Source organism: Aedes albopictus, chromosome 2, assembly GCF_035046485.1.
Source record: "Aedes albopictus strain Foshan chromosome 2, AalbF5, whole genome shotgun sequence".
NCBI classification, from domain to species: domain Eukaryota; kingdom Metazoa; phylum Arthropoda; class Insecta; order Diptera; family Culicidae; genus Aedes; species Aedes albopictus.
Window position 1 is genome coordinate 458,879,154 of NC_085137.1, and position 25,153 is coordinate 458,904,306.

General features: G+C 36.2%; 1 protein-coding gene across 2 annotated transcripts in view; it reads left to right on the forward strand.

Annotated features, from left to right (window-relative positions):
• The window catches only part of LOC109418953 (GATA zinc finger domain-containing protein 10), a 567,982-nt gene that overhangs the window by 344,455 nt on the left and 198,374 nt on the right, over positions 1-25,153 (forward strand). The window lies entirely within an intron of this gene.

Consider the following 25,153-nt stretch of genomic DNA (forward strand, 5'->3'; position numbering starts at 1 on the left):
CCCCACAAAAGCTCTGTGGAACTTCAAACTTGGATTTTACAGCTGCAGAATGCAGGAAAAGCTGTTCATTCAATCAAATCAATCTCTCTGTTGGTAAAATTTTTGTTTACAGTTTACTTCGTCTAGAGAGAATGCAAGCAAATGTGTGCGTGGATTTCCTGCATACGAATCATCTTATTTCACAACCACAAATAATGATTTATTCGTTGCAATACGCCATTATGATTTGGTAGGCAAAAATACTAGGGTGCCTGTACCAGATATCGCACCACCTAAGAAAAACTATTTCTACAAAAATAAGAAGAAGACCGACGAATGTAAACAATAAGTCAAATGATTGATTAGTTTTCATACTTTACAGGAAAAATATAAAAGCGGAGCCAAAACTACTTATAGTATTTATTACGGCGTGTGCCAATGATAGGAACCCTGTACCAGTTATGGACACATTTGTTAATTTGGGTTCCACTTCGCACTATTTACATGCATTCCTTATGGGAGTTGCCATAACTGGTACACTATGGCGAAATAGGGTGCAAGGAGGCCGAAAAGTTAAGGAAAATGATTTATTTCTCTTTACTATTACTTTAGAGCTTTTAGTAGAACTTGTTACTTCAGACTCTAGTTTAATTTAAAAACACTTCACTAATACTTACACTAATACTTCGACTTCGTCGAGCACTTGACACTGAAGAAGTATGTAAGTCACAGACGAAATAGGCCTATCTGTCCGAAGATAAGCACAGTAGTAGAATCAAAAGGAATTTGCTCGTCCTTTCTAGTTTTCTTTAAAAGAGTTATTCATTTTTTATTTTCTTTTGCAAAAGTGAAGTATTAGTGAAGTGTTTTTAAATTAAACTAGAGTCTGAAGATTTATTTCTACCATAATTTGAGCAAATAGTGAAGTTTGAATGATTGCAATCATCTTTCGTGATCGTGATCTGTTGTTCACATTTTTTTTCTTGTTGATTTGTATCTTAAAAGGTTGAAAATCAACTATGGCGAATTTGAGGTACCATAGCCATAACTGGTACACTGAGCCTAATTGAAATATTTTGGTCTTTATTTTAAAGCTACATCATTCTCAGTTTGAAATTTTCTGGCCAATCTTACTTTGAATACATGATTTGATCTTAATTGCGAAGAACTTGACCGACTTTTCGAATAAACACCTTCGGTCAAATCATATTTTTTTGACCATCCTATGTACCATAGTATCTCGTAGAAGGTATGCCGAAAATTGAATTCAAGTTGTGCCCAAAATAGACGTGGACTAGACGGGAACAGAATTCGAGGGACAATATATGCAATTTGACATGCTTTGTAAGTTGATTCATAAATTAGTAATTGCTACCAAATTGGCCATGAGGCGTTAGGCGACATGCTAGAATAAATTCGATCATTATTGGTTGGTGCTTAGATAGACGGGAATTAGATAAAAACTCTACCGCAACATAGATTCATGATCATCAAATTTCTTCCGTGATCTACATCTGCTGCATTCCAAACAAACATATCTTCAACATCCGTGTCTAATCTTCGATTCGCGCCTATTTCCTCGACTTTCTCAGCGCCGGTGGCAGCCTAGTAGTCCATCAAGCATCAAAACAAACCTTCGAAAACCTCCCAAACAGCCCCTCTAATGCTAATGCGCAATAACCGTTCACTGATTCACGCTCGCAAACATCCGCACGGGGGCCACCCTGACCTACACTTGGAGCACCTTTACGGCCGAATTCACCTTCCCATTCTTTGGCTTCCTCGCGTCTTCTGTCCGCCTACCTTTCACCTTCCTTCTAAACGTAAAAATGCAATAACCGCAGTTGTAGTAAACAACAAACATAAATGGACCACACGCGTCATAGTTCCAGCCAGCACTCACAGTTTAGATAGCTGCCGCCGCGGCGTTAACGCGTTAAGTTCTTCTAAACTCGCGCCAAGGTTGATCCTGCGAGACAAACAACAACACGACGGACCGACCGACCGACCCAGCAGCAGCAACCTCCCCCCCAAAAAATGATGCAATAAGTACCGCATGTTTTGGCACTGGTCGACCCACGACCAGCGCAGCATTCATCAACGACACCGACACCACAACCCCATGGCGTGGCGGTTATGAGACATTAGGCGTTGTAGTTGGCCTATGCTATGCTATGGACGGGCAAGGCGGCGGGTATGATTTCATCCGCGAATTAAAAAGACGTCAAGCGGTGCCAAAAATCGGCAATCTAACGGGCCCCGCCAAACGAGGCACACACCTTTCGATGATGGAGGAAATCTGGAAATGTTGGATTGATTCACCTGGAGGTGATTCTGGCTTTTTTTTAAGAGATTTTGGAAAATTTCTAGAAATTTGATAAAGGTTCATAAATTTCACGGCAATTCATCACAATTCTTCAAATAGAAACGTCTGCAGGGGTTTTCCGATTTTATTAGTCAAGTCTTCTAATCAATACTTGCCAAAATCACGCTCGATTTTATGGTTCCTGATTTCCACTTTTCATCTTCTTCCCCATTCGAAGACAGTCAGCAGCGAACGGTTGTCGCTTGAGTTCGTGTGTGTGCTTGTCAGCGACGACCGCAAACTCCGGCGAACGGTGAGAAGCCACACTTGGAAATTATTCATTCGTCCACATTCGCATCGCAAGCGAATGCGATTCGTGAGTGATGCGATTGATATTGTGCATACGTATTTTTGATGTTTTCGAATTATTTTCTTTGCTAATCTAGCATTTCAGCGACAATACAGTAAAAATGTATGCATTACATGCAGAAATTCTCTTCTACTTATGATAATAGCCGCTTCGATCGCTCACCAGTATTCTTCACCATTCGCCATTCATTCATTCGCTTGCGATCCAAACTGCGACGAATGGCAACGAATATTCATGTCAAGCAGATGGCTCATCGCTTCTCACTGGTGATGGGGTTGCGTGCTTGATCACGACGATCCGTTTGCTGCATCTGTCTCGAATCGCTTCAGCAAAGAGGAGTGAATATGAATGGAGTGAGGCGAATACACCGATCCTTGATTTTATCATAGTTTTTTCCCCAAAAAAAGATTTACAAAATCTACATAAAAATAAACATAAAAATCTAATTGTGGACCTTGACTTTGAGAGAAAAGTACCAAATAACTAATTTACATGTATAATGAAGTTCATGATCGCGTTATAGGTACTCTTAAGCGTGATAGTTACATCGTATAAGATGCAGCATTATTGATTTATGCTTACAAAAGTGGAGTCGACAAAAATAAAGTTATGTGACTTAAAGCGTTCACTAATGCGATTTAAGTTGTACACAATTACATTATAATATAGCATCTTATGCGACTTAATGATATTTAAAAAGAATACAATTCCCGCCCTCTCAGTGTCAAACTGATGGCTTTCCGATTGACGAAACGCCCTTTACTCTTAACACTAAACAAGACTCACAAAACAGGCTGATTAACACTAGGAGCACCGAGATCAAAAAAGTTACGCGGAGCACCGGGATCGAAAATTTGTTGTAACTAAATTTTTAATTGGCTATATCTCAGCAATGGCTCAACCGATTTTCAAAATTTTTTTTATCAATCTCATGTCCGAATCTTAAAATTTCAGATGCTTGAACAGAAATTGTTCTAGGGGTGTTCAAATTCCCTCTAGAACAGTGCAACCGATACAAATTTTGTTTCGTCATGCTTATCTGGCTGTAAACGTTCCAAATATTTCAGAAAACATCATAAATCTGAGGTGTTCAAATAAAAATAGTAGAAGATAACTGGATGCATATCGTTAATCTAACAGAAACATATTTTGAACATCCCTAGCGCTCCCGGCACAGTGGCTAGTTGCAATTAAATTTTCAATTGACTATATCTCAGCAACGGCTCAACCGATTTTCAAAATTCTTTTACCAATCTCTTCTCCGAAACCTGAAGTTTCAGATAATTGAACAGCAATTATTCTAGGGGTGTTCAAATTTCCTCTAGAACAGTGCAACCGATATATTTTTTTTTAAATGTTTACCTAATTGGAAGCGGTCTGAAAATTACTGTACGCATAATGGATGTGTGGGGTACAGTATAAGATAAAATATTTTGAACATCCCTAGCGCTCCCGGCACGATAATCGAAAATTTGTTGAAACTAAATTTTAAATCAGTTATATCTCAGCGATGGCTTAACCGATTTTCAAAATTATTTTCCTTACATGTTGTCCTAATCTTCTAGTTTCAGATAATTGAATAAAAAATATTCTAGGGGTGGTCCAATTTTCTCCATATCAGTGCAGAAGATACGATATTTTTTTTTTCATTGAGGACGTTCAAAATATTTCCTTGAACTTCATAAACCTACATTATTCAAACGAGAATAGTATAAGATCTATCTGGATACATGCAGTAAACCTCAATTAAAAAGATGTTGAACATCCCTAGTGCTCCTTGAATTGTGACCGAAGCTTGACTGTAACTAAATTTTCAATCGCTTATATCTCAGCGATGGCTCAACCGATTTTCAAAAATATCTTACCAATCTCTTGTACGAATCTTTAAATTACAAAAGTTTGAATAAAAAAACCCTTCTAGGGGTGTTTAAATTGCCTCTTGAACAGTTCAACTTTTTTCAAAATATTTATATCATTGTAAAAGTTCTAAATATTTCGGTAAACATCATAAATCTTTGTGATTCTAATGAGAATAACATAAGATCACTTGATACATATTGTGAACTACATAGTAAATTGAACATCCCTAGCACTACTGGCATTGTGATCGAAATTCGGCTGTAACTATATCTCCAAAGGGGTAAATGTCAGCGATGACTTGACCGATTTGCGGTTTTCAAATGAAAATAGTAGAAGTAACTGGATCCATATCGTTAATCTAACAGAAACATATTTTGAACATCCCTAGCGCTCCCTGCACAGTGGCTAGTTGCTATTAAATTTTCAATTGACTATATCTCAGCAACGGCTCAACCGATTTTCAAAATTCTTTTACCAATCTCTTGTCCGAATCCTAAAGTTTCCGATAATTGAACAGAAATGAAATTATTATAGGGGTGTTCAAATTTTCTCTAGATCAGTGCAACCGATACACTTTTTTTTCGACATGTTTATCTGGTTGTAAACGTTCCAAATATTTTAGTAAACATCATAAATCTGAGGTGTTCAAATGAAAATAGTATAAGATAACGATACATATCGTTAATCTAACAGAAAAATATTTTGAACATCCCTAGCGCTCCCGGCACAGTGATTAGTTGCAATTGAATTTTCAATTGGTTATATCTCAGCGATGGCTCAACCGATTTTCAAAATTATTTTACCAATCTCTTGTTCGAATATTCAAGTTTCAAACAAATGAACAATAATCATTCTAGGGATGTTCAAATTTCTCTAGAACAGTGTAATCGATATAATTTGTTCGACATGTTTACCTAATTGTAAACGATACAAGCGCTTCCGTAGACATGATTAATTTGTATGGTTCAAATGGGAATCGTATTCAATAAAATATGTTGAACATCCCTAGCGCTCCAGGCACGATGGTCGAAAATTAGTTGAAGCTTCATTTTAAATCAGCTATATTTCTGCGATTGCTTAACCGATTTTCAATTATTTTTTTACTAATATGTTGTCCTAATCTTCTAGTTTCAGATAAATGAATGAAAAATAATCTAGGGCTGGTCAAATTTTCTCCATACCAGTGCAGCAGATACGATTTTTTGCGACCAGTTTTTCTTCATTGTGAACCTTCCAAATATTTCCGTAAATATCAAACATCTATGTGATTCAAATGAGAATAGTATTAGATAACCGAATGCTTATAGTGAATCTCACAGAAAAATATATTGAACATCTCTTGAGCTCCCGAAATTGAGATCAAATTTTAGCTGCAACCAAAATTTGAATCTTACATATCTCAGCGATGGCTCAACCGATTTTCAAAATGCTTTTAGAACTCTCTTATCATAATCTTCAAGGTTCAAACAATTCAACATTATAGGGGTGTTCAAATTTCCTCTGTGCAACCGATATATTTTTTTCGATATGTTTACCAATTTAAACGTTCTATAAATTTCCGTAGGCATAATCTATGTGTGTGGTTTATATTAGAATAGCATAAGAATCAATATTTTGAACACCCCTAGCGCTCCAGGCACGGTGATCGAATTAGTTTAAACAAAATTTTTAATCAGCTGTATCTCTGCGATGGCTTAACCGATTTTCAAAATTCTTCTTGTAACATGTTCTGCAGTTATTCAAGATTGATTGATTGATTGATTTGTCTTTATTAGAGAGACTTTCAGCCCTTGGCTGGTTCGTCTCTCGTTATTCAAGATTCAAACAATTGAAAAAAATCATTATGAGGGCGTTCAAATTTCCTTCAAACCATTACTACCATTACATTTTTTCAATTTGCTCATTCATTGCAAAAGTTCAAAATTTTACCCCAAACATCATACATAAATCTACGTGGTTCAAATGAAAATTGTATAAGATTACTGCATGCATATCTCAGCCGGTTTTCAGGGTTTGTTTTAAAAATATGTTGCGCAAACCTTCAATTTTCAGACTGTTTAACAAAAATCATTCTATGGTTGCTGTGTAACAACAACAGCAACAGTGCAACCTAAAAAAATATTTTTTGTAATTACGTTGTGAAAAGTTGAACATTTCAGTTGGCTGAAGTATGCTGAAATGGCCTACTTTTCACCCCTAATGCAAGTGTGCCGAAAAGAACTACTTTTCGGCACTCTTAAGAGTGCTGAAAAGTAGCACTTTTCGGCACTTTCGCTCGTACGTACTTTTTACTTACCACCATGCCTTCCGTAGATTCAGCCTCTGCCTCTAGATCTACTGAGCAGCTTGAATCCGAATCAGGACAATTTCAATTCGGGTTCGAGCTGCAAATCAAGGGTAGAGGCCGCTGCTGAATCTGCTTTTGCTTTTGCCCGCGCACAACTGTTTGACAACGGGAACTCGATCATTGGTGACGCCTACTACACCAGAGCCTACCTGATCAAACGAAAAACTACGCCGACAAGCATGACCGCGCGCACGTGCTTCCTACTGATACATGTTTGTGTAGTTAGAAAAGATCGCACTAAATGGGTGTTTTTCGTAGTTACAAAAAACTTTGTATGCAACTCGTTGCAAAACTCGATTTTTTCAGCACTCGTCGTATTTATCCAACTCGGCAAGCCTCGTTGGATAAATGTACGACTCCTGCTGAAAAAATCATCATTTTGCAACTTGTTGCATAAATAACTATTTCAACATATTTGCCTCATTGTAATCATTCTGAATATTTCGCATACTAGCACTCTCAGTACGTTAAATTCTTAAGTTCCACAGTTCGTAGCTAAGAGTTGTCTTTACTAATTACCATTTTTGCCTTAATATATCACGTGACATGCACGAAGATTCTCTTTGAAAAGACTACACCGTCTTCAACCAGAGGTTGTACAGACTGAACGATCACAAATATGAGACAACGGACAACACACGAAAAACCCAGTAGTCGTCCAGTGATGAATTTTCCGTTTCACGAAAAGTTTTCACCGACTGGAGCAGGAATCGAACCCAAACTGCGAGGCTTACGAAACGCCTAGACGACTGACGCCTCTAACCGCACGGCCACGAAGGCCACAAAGATTCTCTTTAGTAGTAGTCAAAGAGATTAGTAAAAGAATTTTGAAAATCGGGCGAGCCATCGCTGAGATGAAGCCAATTAAAAATCATAGTGCCGGGAGGGCTGGGGATGTTCAAAACCTGTTTCTGTGAGGCTAACTACATGTTTCCGGCATTTTTATACTTTTCTCATTTGAAGCCAGCAAATTGATGATGTTTGCGGATTTTTTTCATAACGCTTACAATGAAGTGAAAATGACTGAAAAAATGTGTGTCGGTTGCACTGTTCTGAAGGAAGTTTGAACACCCCTAGAACGTATTTTGTTCATTTGTTTGAAGTTCGAAGACTTGAACAACATATTAGCAAAATAACTTTGAAAATCAGTTGTGCTATTGCTGCGATATTGCAGATTGAAAATTTAGTCATCGTTATAGGAGCGCTAGGGATGTCCCAATATTTTTTTCTGTGACAGTTTCAGAACGTTTACAATTAGGTAAACATGTCGGAAAAAAATTGTATCGGTTATCTGGTTCAGGGGAAATTTTAACATCTCTAGAATGATTTTTGTTCAATTGTCTGAAACTTGAAGATTCGATAAGTAAAAGAATATAAAAAAAACCAGTTGAGTTATTTTGCGAGATATAGCTAATTGAAAATTTATTTATAGTTTAATTTCAATCACCGAGTGTGTTTTTATGTGATTCACAATATGTATCTTTTTATGTTATACTGTTCTAATAAGAATCTCGCAGATTTCTCATGCTTGTGAAAATATTTAGAACGTTCACAATGAAGTAAACAAGTCGAAAAAAAATACACCGGATGCAGAGCTCTTGAGGAAATTTGAACACAAAACAAAATTCTGACAAGAGATTAGTCAAATAATATGGCAAATCGGTCAAGTCATCGCTGACATACAGCCCATTGAAAATATAGTTACAGCCGAATTTCGATCACAATTCCGGTAGTGCTAGGGATGTTCAATTTACTATGTAGTTCACAATATGTATCAAGTGATCTTATGCTATTCTCATTAGAATCACGAAGATTTATGATGTTTACCGAAATATTTAGAACTTTTACAATGATATAAATATTTTGAAACAAGTTGAACTGTTCAAAAGGCAATTTGAACACCCCTAGAAGGGTTTTTTTTATTCAAACTTCTGTAATTTGAAGATTCGTACAAGAGATTGGTAAAATAATTTTGAAAATCGGTTGAGCAATCGCTGAGATATATGCGATTGAAAATTTAATTACAGTCAAGCTTCGGTCATAATTCAAGGAGCACTAGGGATGTTCAACATCTTTTTAATTGAGGTTTACTGCAATTATCCAGATAGATCTTATACTATTCCCGTTTGAATAAAGTAGGTTTATGATGTTCAAGGAAATATTTTGAACGTCCTCAATGAAGAAAAAATGGCTGAAAAATATCGTATCTTCTGCACTGATATGGAAAAAATTGGACCACCCCTAGAATATTTTTTATTCAATTATCTGAAACTAGAAGATTAGGACAACATGTAAGGAAAATAATTTTGAAAATCGGTTAAGCCATCGCTGAGATATAGCTGATTTAAAATTTAGTTTCAACAAATTTTCGATCATCGTGCTGGGAGCACTAGGAATGTTCAAAATATTTTATCTTATACTGTACCCCACACATCCATTATGCGTACAGTAATTTTCAGACCCCTTCCTATTAGGTAAACATTTTGAAAAAAATAAATTATATCGGTTGCACTGTAGTAGAGGAAATTTGAACACCCCTAGAAAAATTTCTGTTCAATTATCTGAAACTTTAGGATTCGGAGAAGAGATTGGTAAAAGAATTTTGAAAATCGGTTGAGCCGTTGCTGAGATATAGTCAATTGAAAATTTAATTACAACTAGCCACTACCGAGAGCGCTAGGGATGTTCAAAATATTTTTCGATTGTATTTACGATATGCATCCAGCTATTTTATACTATATTCATGTGAACCACGCAGATTTATGATGTTTACTGAAATATTTTGCACGTTTACAATTAAATAAGCATGTCGAAAAAAAATTGTATCGGTTGCACTGTTCTAGAGGAAATTTGAGCACCCCTAGAATAATTTCTGTTCAAGCATCTGAAATTTTAGGATTCGGACATGAAATTGATAAAAAAAATTTGAAAATCGGTTGAGTCATTGCTGAGATATAGCCAATTAAAAATTTAGTTACAACAAATTTCTGATCTTGGGGCCGGGAGTGTTAAAGCACTTAGTTCAAAACGTATGTTATAGTGTGTCTTCTGTTTTCTATTTTTCACCATAAATTTTCTTTTTTTTATTCATTCTGTGTTCTGTTTTGTTTCTAGTATTTTTCGTCACACTGTTTTTTCCTTCTCTATCAAATACTTTGTATCTCATTCTATTCTGTTTTTTTTTTATTCCTAGAAAAATCTTCCAAAGCTTCTCAATATAATTATACATTTCATTAATGTTAAAGTAACAATCAGAAGCTTGGACTAACTCAATCCATCACGGAACAAACGTCACCGCAAATTTAAGCTGCAAGTTTCAGCTTCTTGCATCAAAGAAACGTAATGTCCTCACAAACTCCAAATTTAGAGTTGCCTACCGCACACAAATGGCTTCCCCCATTTTCCCGAGCAACTGAGTTGTTATTGTCGACAAAAGCGCAAAGCTCTACTGCTGCGCTGGTGCGACCTTGATGCAACATCAAAACGACAACAACAGCGCAGTGGCGGCACTAACTGTCACGCCGCCGCCGCGTTTGTTCGATAGATTGCCTGATGTGGTGCAGCGCCAGCGCCGTGATCGCGATCGCGCGACATAAAGTGTCGATATAATGAATGAGTTCAACCAGCAACAAATCCAGAGAGTGTCTAGAAAGAACGTGAACGTGCTCGTCGTAGTCAGGTTTTCGTGAATTAGAAGCTACGGCAGATTTGGTACTAGGTGGACGAAAATGGTCTAGTTCACTAATTATGAGGCATTCCATCTCCATTTGGCATTCAAAGAACTTCTGCTGTAATTTTTTAACTTATAATGATAACTGCCACTGTCTCTTCCTGCCACCATGTTTCTTCATTTTTTTAAATGTGTTTTATGGTCAAGCTTATCCTTGCCGCTGTTTGTTAAAAAAAACAGAACTACTTGTTCTACTGTGTTTCACCAAATTCCAGTGCGTAGATTTGATCCAAAAAGCCAAAAAGCGTGTATAAATCAAGTGCATGGTAACAGATAGAGTCGGAGGCAGGTTGAATGGTGTATAGGAGGATGCAGTACATGATGAATATTGGGTATCATCTGTTTATGCAGCAATTTGTACAGCAACCACATTGCTGTAAGAAGAAAACAGACACTGCTTTGTATACGTCCTCCACGTTGCACTGGCCACGTCCTTGCAGGAACAGAAACACCACAAAAAATATGGTCTGCGCCGTAGTTGTAGGTGGCAATTCATAATCAGCTATACCGGCAAACTTTCCGTCGTCCGCCGCCCCGGATTGACCAATCTCCCAAGGTCACGCCGTTGCATTCTACGCAGCACGTCGTCGCCGTGCTGCGACGCAGCATGTAGTCCATCGGAATTGCATACCAAAAAAGGTGCATTAGCATAATTAACAGTACCGCAGCACGCGGTGGCAATCGCTGGCTGTAGTTGGTACGCTTTGAGTCATCCAGGTGTGAAATTGACGCAATCGGATTTACCAAAACCCGATCGACCGATTGATCGTCCACTACCTAGTTACTAGGAGAGGTGCGCACATCGCTGGTACCCAGCGGAGGTGATTGTTGGTGATGAAATGCGCGTACGGACGGACGATGGGTGTGCATTACATGCATGATTGGTCGCTCAATGCTAAATCGATACACCCGCCGCAGTCAAACTGTTCCAATCGATTGCGGGCGCGCACTCAGAAAGTGTGAAGTAATTTGTGCTGTTTGACACTTGCGCGCGCTGGTGCGAGGAAGGACGGGGGTGGCTCAGATCGCTCACGCGGACGTCACAACACACTTGACGCGGGCGTGCTTTTGTACGCGGCGGTGCGGTGATGATTGCCTCTGATAATGATATGCGTAGCGAATGTACGCAGTGCTCGAGCTCTGGACGGACAGCTGTTGTTATTGTAGTCATTGCAGCGCCAACGGGTTGCGTTGCGTTTCGCAGAACTGGAGGAAGGTGGAAGTGTCTCGATAGCATTGACACAGAAAGTTGATTTCATAGTAAATAAATCAACTGCCTGCCTGCCGGCTCGACTGTCGTTTAGTGAGGCGTTTGGAATAGGGGTATGCGGGATATACCAAGCGTTTGCGATAGTTTGTTCGATAGTTTTCTTCAGTGCCTTCAGTTTGTCATCTTCTAGCATCCATCTTCTGTCTTCTGTCTTCTATTTTCTGTCTTCTGTCTTCTGTCTTCTGTCTTCTGTCTTCTGTCTTCTGTCTTCTGTCTTCTGTCTTCTGTCTTCTGTCTTCTGTCTTCTGTCTTCTGTCTTCTGTCTTCTGTCTTCTGTCTTCTGTCTTCTGTCTTCTGTCTTCTGTCTTCTGTCTTCTGTCTTCTGTCTTCTGTCTTCTGTCTTCTGTCTTCTGTCTTCTGTCTTCTGTCTTCTGTCTTCTGTCTTCTGTCTTCTGTCTTCTGTCTTCTGTCTTCTGTCTTCTGTCTTCTGTCTTCTGTCTTCTGTCTTCTGTCTTCTGTCTTCTGTCTTCTGTCTTCTGTCTTCTGTCTTCTGTCTTCTGTCTTCTGTCTTCTGTCTTCTGTCTTCTGTCTTCTGTCTTCTGTCTTCTGTCTTCTGTCTTCTGTCTTCTGTCTTCTGTCTTCTGTCTTCTGTCTTCTGTCTTCTGTCTTCTGTCTTCTGTCTTCTGTCTTCTGTCTTCTGTCTTCTGTCTTCTGTCTTCTGTCTTCTGTCTTCTGTCTTCTGTCTTCTGTCTTCTGTCTTCTGTCTTCTGTCTTCTGTCTTCTGTCTTCTGTCTTCTGTCTTCTGTCTTCTGTCTTCTGTCTTCTGTCTTCTGTCTTCTGTCTTCTGTCTTCTGTCTTCTGTCTTCTGTCTTCTGTCTTCTGTCTTCTGTCTTCTGTCTTCTGTCTTCTGTCTTCTGTCTTCTGTCTTCTGTCTTCTGTCTTCTGTCTTCTGTCTTCTGTCTTCTGTCTTCTGTCTTCTGTCTTCTGTCTTCTGTCTTCTGTCTTCTGTCTTCTGTCTTCTGTCTTCTGTCTTCTGTCTTCTGTCTTCTGTCTTCTGTCTTCTGTCTTCTGTCTTCTGTCTTCTGTCTTCTGTCTTCTGTCTTCTGTCTTCTGTCTTCCGCTGTCTTCTGTCTTCTGCTTTCATATCGCATACCCTTAGTCAAGAGTGTATTAAGTACCCATTGAAAGCGAAAGGGGGCGCCCGCTTCAAATGCGATGAATCCCCAACGGTTGGCTCTCGAAGTTGTTTGATTTTACTGTTTTTCTTCGTCAGATGGATGATTTGTTTATGTTTTGTCGGTAGGAAATTATGTGAGTGGATTGAGGACAAATCGTGTGCGAGGTGAGTAGGAAGTGGAGGGGATGAATGTTAAGGACATGCGGGTGATGACGACGCGACGGCTGGAGGCTGTTTTACCGGGGAGTTCCGTTCCGCTGTGAGATGCGGGAACACCCTGACCTGGATTTCAGTTTGCGGAACTGGTTGTAGCAGATGTGCGAAATGTGTGAAGGTTGCCCGGCGATTATCGCACAATTTGCACTGGTTCGCGATCGCGATCGGATGAAGGTCGAGTTCGGCGATTACGCGGCGAAAACATTTCTGTTATGTGGTTTCTCGTCATTTTATTTTCATGAACAGTTTGCAAGTTTGGGCTTAAATATATATTTCTACCTATCCCCTGTTAGAAGTAGCATTTATTAGTATTCTAATTTCTAACTTCTTTTTTCCATATTCTTTGTTTTATCTTATACCTTCTATCTTCCACTTCAATCTCCTTGTTTTTCAACTTTCTTGTCTATGCTTTTTTTATTGTCATTTTTTCTGTATTCTACTTATCTTCTGTCCACCCTATTTTTCTTATATTTTCTGTCTTATTTTATCTCGCTATACTCTGTTTTCTATTTTCTTTATCTTTACTATACTTTCTATACATTTTGACTTTCCTTTGTACTTTTATCATATTGTATTTCTTTATCTTCCCGCACTCTATTTGTAACACCTTTTGTTCAGGGTCACCCACAAATTTGATGATCTCTGAAATTTCTGAGGGTATTTCCTATAAAGTTTACAGAAGAATTTATGCCAAAAACTATGAAAATATTCCTGAAAACTCCAGCCTGGAAGATGTTTATGGGATATGTACTTTAATATGCACAGAAAATGCTGCTGGATTCTTGGCGGAAATTACAACAAATTTCCTAAAGAATTTTCTAATAAAAAAGGTTCAACTTGTGGAAAAAAGATCTGAATTCTTTTTTAATCTTTGAGTGATTGTAGGATTTCTCAAATGTTTTCTGAAAAATCGATGATTTAAGTGGTTTTCTCATTTTTTAAGTTGAGAACGAATTGTTTTCTACTCTCCCAACGTTTGTAGTTTGTACTTTTATTTTTGAAACGATCGTTTCCATTGCTGTAAAATTCAAACAAAACTTAAAATATTAAAAAATCATTCAAAAACAACAAGTAACGAAAAGACAGGCCTAACACAAATGGCAACAAACTACACGGGAGACGATAGACGCTACGACCCTTGAGAAAGGCCAAAACCCTTCGGCCGAAACGTCGGGAAAGTGGAAACCAATTCGTTCTCGACTTATAGACTGAGAGAGCCCCCCGAAAGATCGATCAAACATCAAACTGAAAAGTTAATGCATGAATAAACCTCAGTTTTTCCTAAAATACCATTACATAACTATCATCAACTTAAACTAGGTGTTCTGTGTGTTATTACACCTAACACTTAGTATAAGTTGATAAATGTAAAATTTAAATAAGATGCCAATAAATATTGAATAATACCTATAAATCTATATAAATAAAAATGGAATGGTGTTTGTATGTCACGAATAGGCTCGGGAACGGGTCAACAGATCGACATGATTCTTTCACTGTTGCATTCCGCCAGGGCTCCGACGTGATCGTAAAAAAAATAATTAGGAAAAGTGATCGAGAAGGCAAGAAAAAATGGGAAAATCAGTAATTCCATTTTGAGGGGCATTTCGTCATGGAACCGGATGTCAAAAAACAGAGTAGGCAGGCAGTACGACGTTTGCGGGACTGCTAGTATTGAATAAAAAAATAAAATAAAAACCTGCAAAATTTCCACAGGTAATCCGATAAAATTTACAATATTGTATTCGGAAATCGATTACAATTTTTAAAAAACTTATTCTGTATTTGAATATGTTTTAGATAAAAGGTTTACTTAATAGCTGAAATACTTGGTAAATGTCCCAAATATTTCCTAGTTTTTTTTAAGTTTTTTTAGTTACAAATTCTGCAGAAATTCTTTTTGAGTTCAAATCGGAGGTTCCCTTCATAAACTTTCCAAAAAGTCGAGTTGTACGATACTACACATCTTAAATAAATGCAGTAAATTCTTCAGAAATCCCTGCAGCATATTTTAACTAAATAATTTCAAATTAACCAGTAGGTGATCAGGCATAAGTTCTCTCAATGTCTTCAGACCTTTTCAGAATATTTTTGGCAAAATTGATTTATGGAAATTCTATGGAAATCGAATATGAGGAAAACTAATGATTTTTTTTTCAACCGAGGGCTGAAAGTCTCTATAATAAAGACAAACCAAACGATTTTTTTAATTTTTTTGAAGAACCGATTGCATTTTTACAGATCGTTTTAAAGCTACTTGAACCGTGCTTGCTTCGAGTTCCGATTAAAGTTTACTGCAAATTCTTCAAGACGTTTCGTTTGAACATTTTTATGGGATTGGAGTAACATAATTCTCAAATCTTCATAGAAGCACACACAGCACCTTTAAAATAAAATATTCAAAATATAAATCTTTGTTTTTTTATTTGTTGAAAATGAATGATGGAGCTGATTTTTTTTAAATAATCTTAACACTTGGACTTTCACCTCCAAGACTAAATAAATGTTTTGAAACTCTGTACACCTTCTTAAAATTTATAATTCCAAAGAATTGTGCAAAAATGTTCAAAAATGATTCATTTTATTTATTTTTTTTTATTATTTTTTTAATTTTAAATCAAACATATTCCTTCCCAAAATGATATAGCCAAATAATTGTTTAAGAGAACAGTTTTAAAAATGAAAAAAATTCATTTTTGAGAAAACCCTTTTTAATGTTCCTCCAAATAACGTTTACGCCTTAAATATATGCACAAAGTTAATGTGAAACAGAGAACACATATATGACCGCTACAATGGCCGACTTACGTTTTCAAGAGCACTTATCTTGAAATTGCGTAAACATGTGCGCCTGATTTGGGAAATCTGACTTATTTTGTAAGTGAACAAAGCCAGGCTAAACAAATGCAGCTTGATTCGATGCTTCGTTCGTCAGATTTGTGCCTGAAGCTTGTATGAAAAATTTAAATGGGATTTCTTGTTCTTTCACCTTAAAAATTCGCTTTGTTTTTTTTTCAAATTTATTAAGTTTTTTGAAATTGTTTAAGTAGTTTAAGCACAGAACGGGATTCCAAAACTTTTGAAGATATTTTAAGGAGGTCGTCAAAGCTCGACCAAAAAGTAGAGATTTTTCAGAATAAACCATTCATTTAGTGAGGATTGTACTATCGGAAATAAAAGATTTTAAAGTCGGTATTGAGTGATATGTTATGAGCACATTACAGCGAACAAAAATATATATATTTTAAGATTTTCTACTTATTTTAAAGTGTCATTCAACCATAATCTCAATAAATACTAAACATTTTCCAAACTGCTTCAGGCTGTACTTACCCCAATGTAAAATGACCAATCCTGTTTCAAGATAGAGCGTCCTGAACATTTTCAACTAATTAACGATACACTCCTTATGCTCATCGCATCTGACTCCAGAATTTCAGTCGAAGTTCATGATCGAGTCCTGGGGAAAGATTTTTATCATTTTTGTTTTGTTTTGAGAAAAAAAAACATTGTATGAAAAACTTGTTGTAGAATCCGTGCTTTGTGCTTTGTGTGTTAACAATTCTCCTGGCGACTATCCGAAAAAGGAAATTTCAACAAAATTCTAAAACTAACCTCTGGTGAAAGTTCACGGAGGAATGGAAACTATACAGTACTATTACAAGCCAAAAATCTAACAAAAATCCATGACGAGTAGGATGTCTCAAAAAAATCAATGTTCGAAAAATCAAGGTGCTCAACCCTTAAATGAAAGATATGCATATTTAAAACATTATTGTAGAACATTTCGGTTTTTCTGAAAAATGGTTAAAAGGCTCCGCCAGGGCAATTTTTGAAAAAATACCATTTTCCATAAACATTTTTAAAAAAAATATTTTTTCATGATGTTTTTACAATTTTTGAATTGTTCTAATATTTTTGTATTTTTCTCTGGAAGTCTGGACCCTTCAAGGGTATTGGTTTTTGAAATATCGTGTTTATATTGACGGCAGAACTTTTTTGTGCCGATAAGAGGTCTATTTTTTGAGCATTTTCCATCAAAATGAACTATTTTTTCTTTAAATTTTCAACCATGAATGTTTTATCCGATAGTACTATTTATATGCGCATGAAAACCGCTTTTTAGCGAAAGGACAATATTACAAATATTTGCATGACATAGTATATTGACCTTTGTGAAACTTTAGTGTATGTATATCAAACAATGTTAGACTTAAAATAAAAGCTTTACTTGTTGAATGGTCAAGCTAGTTCAAACATGGATTGTTTTTTATTCCGGGATATTTGGCAGTAGGCTCATGAAAAGCTTTAATGTGGATAACTACAACAGTGACGTGTTTCGTGGCACAATAAAAAGTTCTGCCGTCAAAATAAACACAATATTTCAAAAACCAATGCCTTTCCAGAATGAGAGGTCGATATAAAAATACAAAAAATATTGAAAAAATCAGAATATGAAAACAGATTAGGAAAAAATATTTTTTTGGAAAATTTCGTGAAAAAAGGTCATTTTTCAAAAATCGCACTGGACGATTTTTAAGAAAATCGAAATGTTCTACAAGAATGCTTCAAATATGCATACCTTTCATTTAAAGGTTGAGCATCTTGACTTTTCGAACATCGATTCATTTTGGGCTAGCCTAATGATGAGCTACCAAAGGATTTTTTGGATTCATTTCTAATCAAATTTACAAAAGATTCATCTGACAAAAACCGGATATTTCGTGTTTCCGGATTCTAGATTTGAATACCGTTGTAAAACTAGATGTTCGCTTTTTTGTTTTGTTTTGTTTTTTTTTTTTGAAGTGTTAATATTTTTGGAAAATTTACATAGCGTATAACTCAAGAATGTTGACATACGTTGTACTATATAAACTTTAAGACAGAGAAGCATACAGTGTACAGCAAAACTGACGTTAAGACCAACTGCTTTATAACATTTAAGAATATTACTAAATCATTGAAAAAAATTAGATTTGCACTAGAGTGTTGCATAGTTTTTCAAAATTCTATTTTTTTGAAAATGTAAATTTTATTTTTTCTTGTAGTGAAATGTTACTTTCACTGTAGTTCCTATAAATATATCAATTTTTAACATTTATAACATTGATTATAGTAAAGGAAAAAACGTTTAGCCTGCTGCTCTTCTTAATTAGTGTTGTGATAAAGAACAATTTTTTTGTGGTGTGGACCTGGTGTGATGGTTAGAACACTTGACTATCACGCCGAGGACCTGGGATCGAAGCTTGTCGAGTGGATTCAGCAGTCTTGAAAAAAGTACGAGAAATATCCACCGTGAATGTCACCTTAAATCTCCAAGAGCAGAAAAAAATAATTACTACTTTTTTTAATTAGCAAAAGTATCAGGATGAAATTTATTAAAAAATGTCAGTCACGATGCCAAAAATCATTGATATCTTCGGTTAAATTTCAAGCGCATAGTATCTGTGAATATAGAAACTATAGTCAATGAATAAGGAGTATTTTAGTCATTTTAGATACTACTAAAGTCGATTTTAAACTGAAACTCTTAAAATAATTTAATTTCCTGACACCGAATCCAAAAATTATTATAAAAATATAGCTGTATGAACGACGCAATTTTATTAGCTTTCCATAGTTTAAAAAAATGCTTCGCGGAATTCAAAAGTAATCAACTAACGATTCGGTTTTTCTGATATGCTCATTGGTCTGTGAAATTCCATGTTCTTAATCCTAATGACCTTATGCAAGCTCTTACCATAAACATTCTGCAGCCCGTCTTTGGTCTCAACTTAATCAAACCCGCACCCATATATGACTCACCGCAACATTCCACCGAAACCACCTAGGTATGAGCACTACGCTACGCACGCACCCTCGTTAAGGGCCCCAAACTGCAACCGGACAAATCGGATTTCCTTGAATCAGCAAAATGGAAAGCCCCTACGACGCGACACGACGAGTTAAGACGAATCAATTACTTACTCCCATGAATGTCAAAAGGGGTCACAGCGAGTCCACACTTGACACCGTGAACAATTTATCGTGGTGGTGAACCACACAGTCACTTACCAAGCGACCCGCTTAAGGGCCACCATCATCGTCGCGGTTGTGAATCGAAACAGTCCATTCAAAAACCCTAGGTCTGTTGGGAGACGGAGGGACCCGTAAATGTGATAAGATCCGTAGCCGCCCCAACTGACTGTCCCCTCACCATCGACGCGCGACGGTTTACATCTCTCTCTCTTCTTGGCGTAACGTCCTCCTGGGACAAAGCCTGCTTCTCAGCTTAGTGTTCTATGAGCACTTCCACAGTTATTAACTGAGACCTTTCCTCTGCCAATGACCATTTTTTGCATGTGTATATCGTGTGGCAGGCACGAAGATACTCTATGCCCAAGGAAGTCAAGGAAATTTCCTTTACGAAAAGATCCTGGACCGACCGGGAATCGAACCCGTCACCCTCAGCATGGTCATGCTGAATACCCGTGCGTTTACCGCCTCGGCTATATGGGCCCTACACGGTTTACATCTGCATCTTAATATGCGCAGAATGCTGCTGGCCAGATTCGTCCACGGTGCGATCGTTATGTAACCCAGTCAGTGAATTAAAGTTGCTGGTGGCTGTCTTACACTGGACAGGTAGGTACCTGGATCCATTGACTCGATCGGTGCGGTCGCTGTTCGGACCCCGAGTAGGAAATTGTGAGGATTAATAATGTAAATCATGAGTCCTCAAAATTCTGAAACAAATAATTTTGATATTAGGTAGAATTTTCTATGAAGTAAAAGACATATCAAAGATATTGAATTCATATAAAAGATAAATTTGTCAAAGTATATTAAATAAACATTCATTCATTTATTAAATAGTATAAATAACTTGTAAAAATATCTTATTTAAATATTTGAATTCTAACAAAAAAAAGAGAAAGATTATAATACAAAAAATAAAAACAAATAAAAATAAAAAATAAATAAAAAGAAAAAAACAAAAAATTAGAATTAAGAACATGGCTCCATGGACACATGGAAACCAAATCAGTTTTGCCAGAAAACCATGTTCAAATATAATTCAAAAGACTCTTCGCTGAGTCTGAAAATTTGACCTTCAAACATTTCTTCATGTATAAAACTCCACATCCGGATACCTTTTGAACTAACAAATTTTGATATCGATCACTGAGTGAAAACAAATTCAGTTCTCAATTGACAAAAATTCGCCACTCGGTCAACTTAGCGGTCCGAAAAAAATCACACGATCCAGCAGTGATCGAGCGAGGAGCGGAGGAACTTGAGCGCGCGCGCAAGCGCACGAGCGGAAAGTAAATAAACAATAAATTTCAGTCAAGGTCCCAAAAAATCCAAATGTGGATCGAGTGGACGGACGACTGGGGCCACTGGAGCTGTGACTGGAATTGATCGAACATCGACCGGTGGCGGCGTGAAAGAAACCCGTTTCGGACCCCGATAGCTTGGGTCAACTTGACAACTTGACGTCGTCGTCGTGGTCGTCGAGAGGGAAATGCACACGTTTCAAGATCCAATGGTGACGGTGAAACAATGTTGTTGTTGGTGGAGCCCTGCCAGGGGTAGCACAGTTAGTATTGCTGCGGTTGCACTTAAGTGGCTGTGAGAAAAATGGAGCTGTCCTCTCTAGCCTCTAGCTTGGATCTAATGTAGTTGAGGTGAATTGTGAACCTCCCTCCTAGCTGAAAGATCTACCGGATAGGTGCTTTGGTGGAAGGTCACACCACTGCCGACCGTGGTGAATGTTAGATAATCTCACCTAATTCAATTAACAATAAATTGTAGGGCAGGGTAACGGAGCTTAGGATTCCATAAGGAGAGAAGGCTAGAGAAGCTAGCTAGTCATTGATATAGCTTACATCTCGATATGGATATGCGCAGTAAACAAATCGGACTAATTTTGACTTTTTCTTTTTTTTTTCAGGTAATACCTTAGACTGTCCTCACTTAGAAGTTCTAAAAGGTTTGTCAAATTCATTTTTGAATGCTTTGAAGAGAAATTTCTATTTCTTACTTTTGTCCATAAGTTTTGAACTCGCACATACAGTCCTTTTTCCTCAACTATATGTTTATTTCCAAATTTTTCGTTTTTTTTAACTTCTTTATTTTTTTTATTTTTTTTTCACTTCATCATTCTCAACTCTTTAACTCTTTCATTTATCTTTTCCGGTATTCCATCGAGTGTTATTTAAGTCATGCTGCCTTCACTATGCGCACTACTGCATTTTTCAGTGCCATATTAAATGTCTTTCTGTTTTTCTTTTATTTTATCATTTATTCCATGTCCATCTTCGTTTTTCTTTCATTTTATTTGCTTCTATTTTATTCTTTCAAACACAATTCTCGGTGTTTTCCTTGTGCATCACGCTAATGCTAGTTAGTATTATTTTTTTCATACCTCATTGTTTTCTTATTTTATCTTATTCTTTCATGACCATTCACCGACATTCATTTAATTTTTTGTTTTTTTTTACGTTTTTTGTGTATATACAGGGTGTTGGGGTCCTCAGTGCAAACTTTTTAAAGGGTGATAGAGGACCATAAATGATAAAAAATGTTCTATGCATATGGCCAAATCTCAAACGCTACGTAGTTATTGACACGTATTCGAAAGATTATTGAATTTTCTATCAAATGGCATCCTTGAATCGATTGGTTAATTTAAATAACTAAGTTTTCTAGAACAAATAGCTCAAAAGTAATGTGATTTAATTTGTTTTTGTCAATTATCTTTTAAAAATGCGTAATAAATTAAAGTTCTTTCTAATGCAGAATTGTGGCCTCTGTTGAACTCTACAATTTGTTCTTTGACATCAAACTTCTACCTCTTGTCGTTTTCTTGCAATTTCGATTTGTACAAGTAAGCACTTTTTTGAGCACTGTGCCGCTGTAGCTGACGAACGTTTAAATCGAAACTGCAAGAAAGCGATTAGAGCTAGAAGTTTGGTTTGAAAAAACGAATTGTAGAGTGGAAAAGGGGCGACAATTCTGCCTAATAAAGAACTTTAATTGATTACGCTTTTTTCAAAGATAATTGGCAAAAACAAATTAAAACACACTACTTTTGAGCTATTTGCTCTAGAAAACTTAGTTATTGAACTAAACTAAACCAGTCGATTCAAATCTGATAGAAAATTCAATAATCTTTCGAACAAGGGCAAAAAACTGCGATAAGTTTGACCATTTTCAAGTAATATCCAGTTAAGGCAATAATAGTCAAAAACATGGAACGTTCAATAACTACGCAATGGTTGAGATTTGACCATATGCGTAGAACAATTTTTCTCACCATTTATGGTCCTCTATCACCCTTTAAAAAGATTGCGCTCAGCAACCTATACACCCTGTATACACTTTTATATATGCTATGTATTCTTCCGTTTTATTTTTTTTTTTATTTTGCAAATTTTCTTTTTTTCTCTTTATCTTACATTGCTTACTTTATCAATTTCTGTTCTTTGCACTACTGGTTGCTCCTCCTCTATATCTTCCTGTATCGTATCTCTATTTCTGTCAGTCTGTCTGTTTCTGACTGAAATGTCACAAATTTCCGAAATGGAGGAGAACGTGCCTCTTGTGCCAACCTACTGATACCATGATGCCTCCACTTTGCGCTCCACTGCATTATTCATTACCATTTTTAAGTATATTTCTGTTTTTCTTTTATTTTCTTTTTTTTCTATTTGTTTGCCTTTGCTTGTCTTTTCCTGACCACTCATGGACGTTCATTTCATTTTTTGGATTTCTTTTATTTTGATTTATTTATACAACTTTTTGTATGACATACATTTTTTTATTTTTTCAGTTTTTCTATTTTTTTCAATATTTTAAATTATTACTTAATCGATAACTGTCCTTTGTACTGGTTGCTCGTCCTCTATATCTTACTATATCGTATCTCTACTTCTGTCTTCCATAAGTTATAAATACTCTTCATTAATTTCCTAACAATTAGGAAAAGTTCATTTATTTTAATAATCTTCACTGTTGTTTTCCCTTCTATGCGATATGTAAAAATGATACCCTAATTTTGGATTTCTTTTATTTCCTTTTATTTTATTTTCTTTTTATTTTCTATTTTCTTTTATTTGAGTCACTATTTCGATTTCTCTAAAAACGCCTCTCGTCATTTCAGTTTCCAAAACGATAAGAAAATGTATGAAGAATTAGCTCTGTGTTAAAATTCATGAATATAAAAAATATTTAAAAAATATTTTAAAAAAATATGTATAGTAATTCAACACGACAAAAACGAGAAAGGACGAGCAAATCCCTTTTGATTATCTTACTTGTACTTATCCTCCGACAGATAGACCTATTTCGTATGCGACTTACAGATTCCGAAAGTTTGTTTTTTTATTATTTTTGACTAGTAGTTCAAAAAGTGACAGTGAAGCTCTTATTTACTTTGAAATGAGATCATTTTCGTTAGTTGCTAACACTAATCATGTTGCTTCAAACCAGTGATGCCAGATGTGAAGGGATTCCCTATTTTGTGTGTTCATTTCGTACACTGTGTGGGCATTTATTAAAAAATTACATTTAAAAAAAATCCAAAAACATTTGAAAATAATTCCCGAAATTCAAAGAATTATGATACATGGAACGTTTCAAACAATTTGTACATGCCTGGCAATTGAAGGTGGAAATCCCAAAATTGTTTTTTTTTGCGTAAGCCTATTAAATTCGTGTACAAAAGTTAAGGTCAACGTTTTGACAACATTTCTTCTGTGAATGTTTTATGCATTTCTTACACTTTTTTTTCTTTTTTTTTTTTGAGTAAAACTCATCTAGCGAGTTTCTAGAAGTACACCTAGAAAAACTTTGAAGGATTTTTTTAATATATGATTAGAGCTGATTCTTGAAGAACAGTTGTTGAAGAAACATTTTGGCTTAATTTCTGGGGAAACTTTTGGTGGAAATGGAAATTTTGGAAAACATTGGCGATTTCACGATTTTTAGGCAACACTTCACGGCTGAAGAATGTTTGGCTTGAATCCTGTTCAACTCCATGTAGTACTTCGTTCGGAATCAATTGCTAGCTGAATTTTGTTTTTTTTACCCTTTTGGAAAGTTTCTGTTGAATTTTGGTAAAAAAAGTTCTAGTAGAAGTTTTTTTGTTTTTATTTTCACATCACGCTAATTCTACACTTCAGTCTAGTAGAAATTGTTTCTGATGGAATTTTTGCTACTTTTTGGTGGTCGTGAATCCTGAGTGGATCACCAACAGAGATATTTGGCAACCGTTTTCGAAGTAAACTATGAAATAATGTCTTACCAAAGTCAAGAAGAAATTCCAAATCGATTTTTTTTTTCAAAACAATTCTGGTGAAATTGCTGAGACATATTCTCAATCATTGAGTGGTTGCACCTCTACATAAACACCTGGAGAGACTTTGCAGGAACGCTTGGATGCAAAATGAGTCGAACCCCCGTTCTTGAAAAAAAAAATGCTGTCAAATCATTTTCAGGAATATTTTTCGAAAGAATTTCTGAGGAAATTCGTGAAAGAAATTTTCTAATTTCTGAACTATTTTCAGAAAAGTTTTTCAAGAAATGAATAAAGCTCTTAGAAGAACTTTCGGCTATGCTTCTGTAGAACGCCATACAGTATTCTTAACAATAGGCAATTTAGTTGCTGATCTTTGTGAAAATTACTGATTTTTAGTTTTTTTTTTGTCTTTTTTTGTGTGTTTTAACTAGGGTAAGTGTACCAATTATGGCAATAGTACCAATTATTCGCCATAGTTAATTTTCACTTTTTAACGATGTAAATCAACAAGAAAATATTTGTCAACAACAGATCACGTTCACAAAAGATAGTCGCACTCATTTAAATTCCACATTTTCCTCAAAACACGGTATAAATAAATCATTTTCCTTAAAATTTCGGCTTCCTTGCTCCCTTTTTGGCCATAGTGTACCAGTTATGGCTAACCCCATAAGG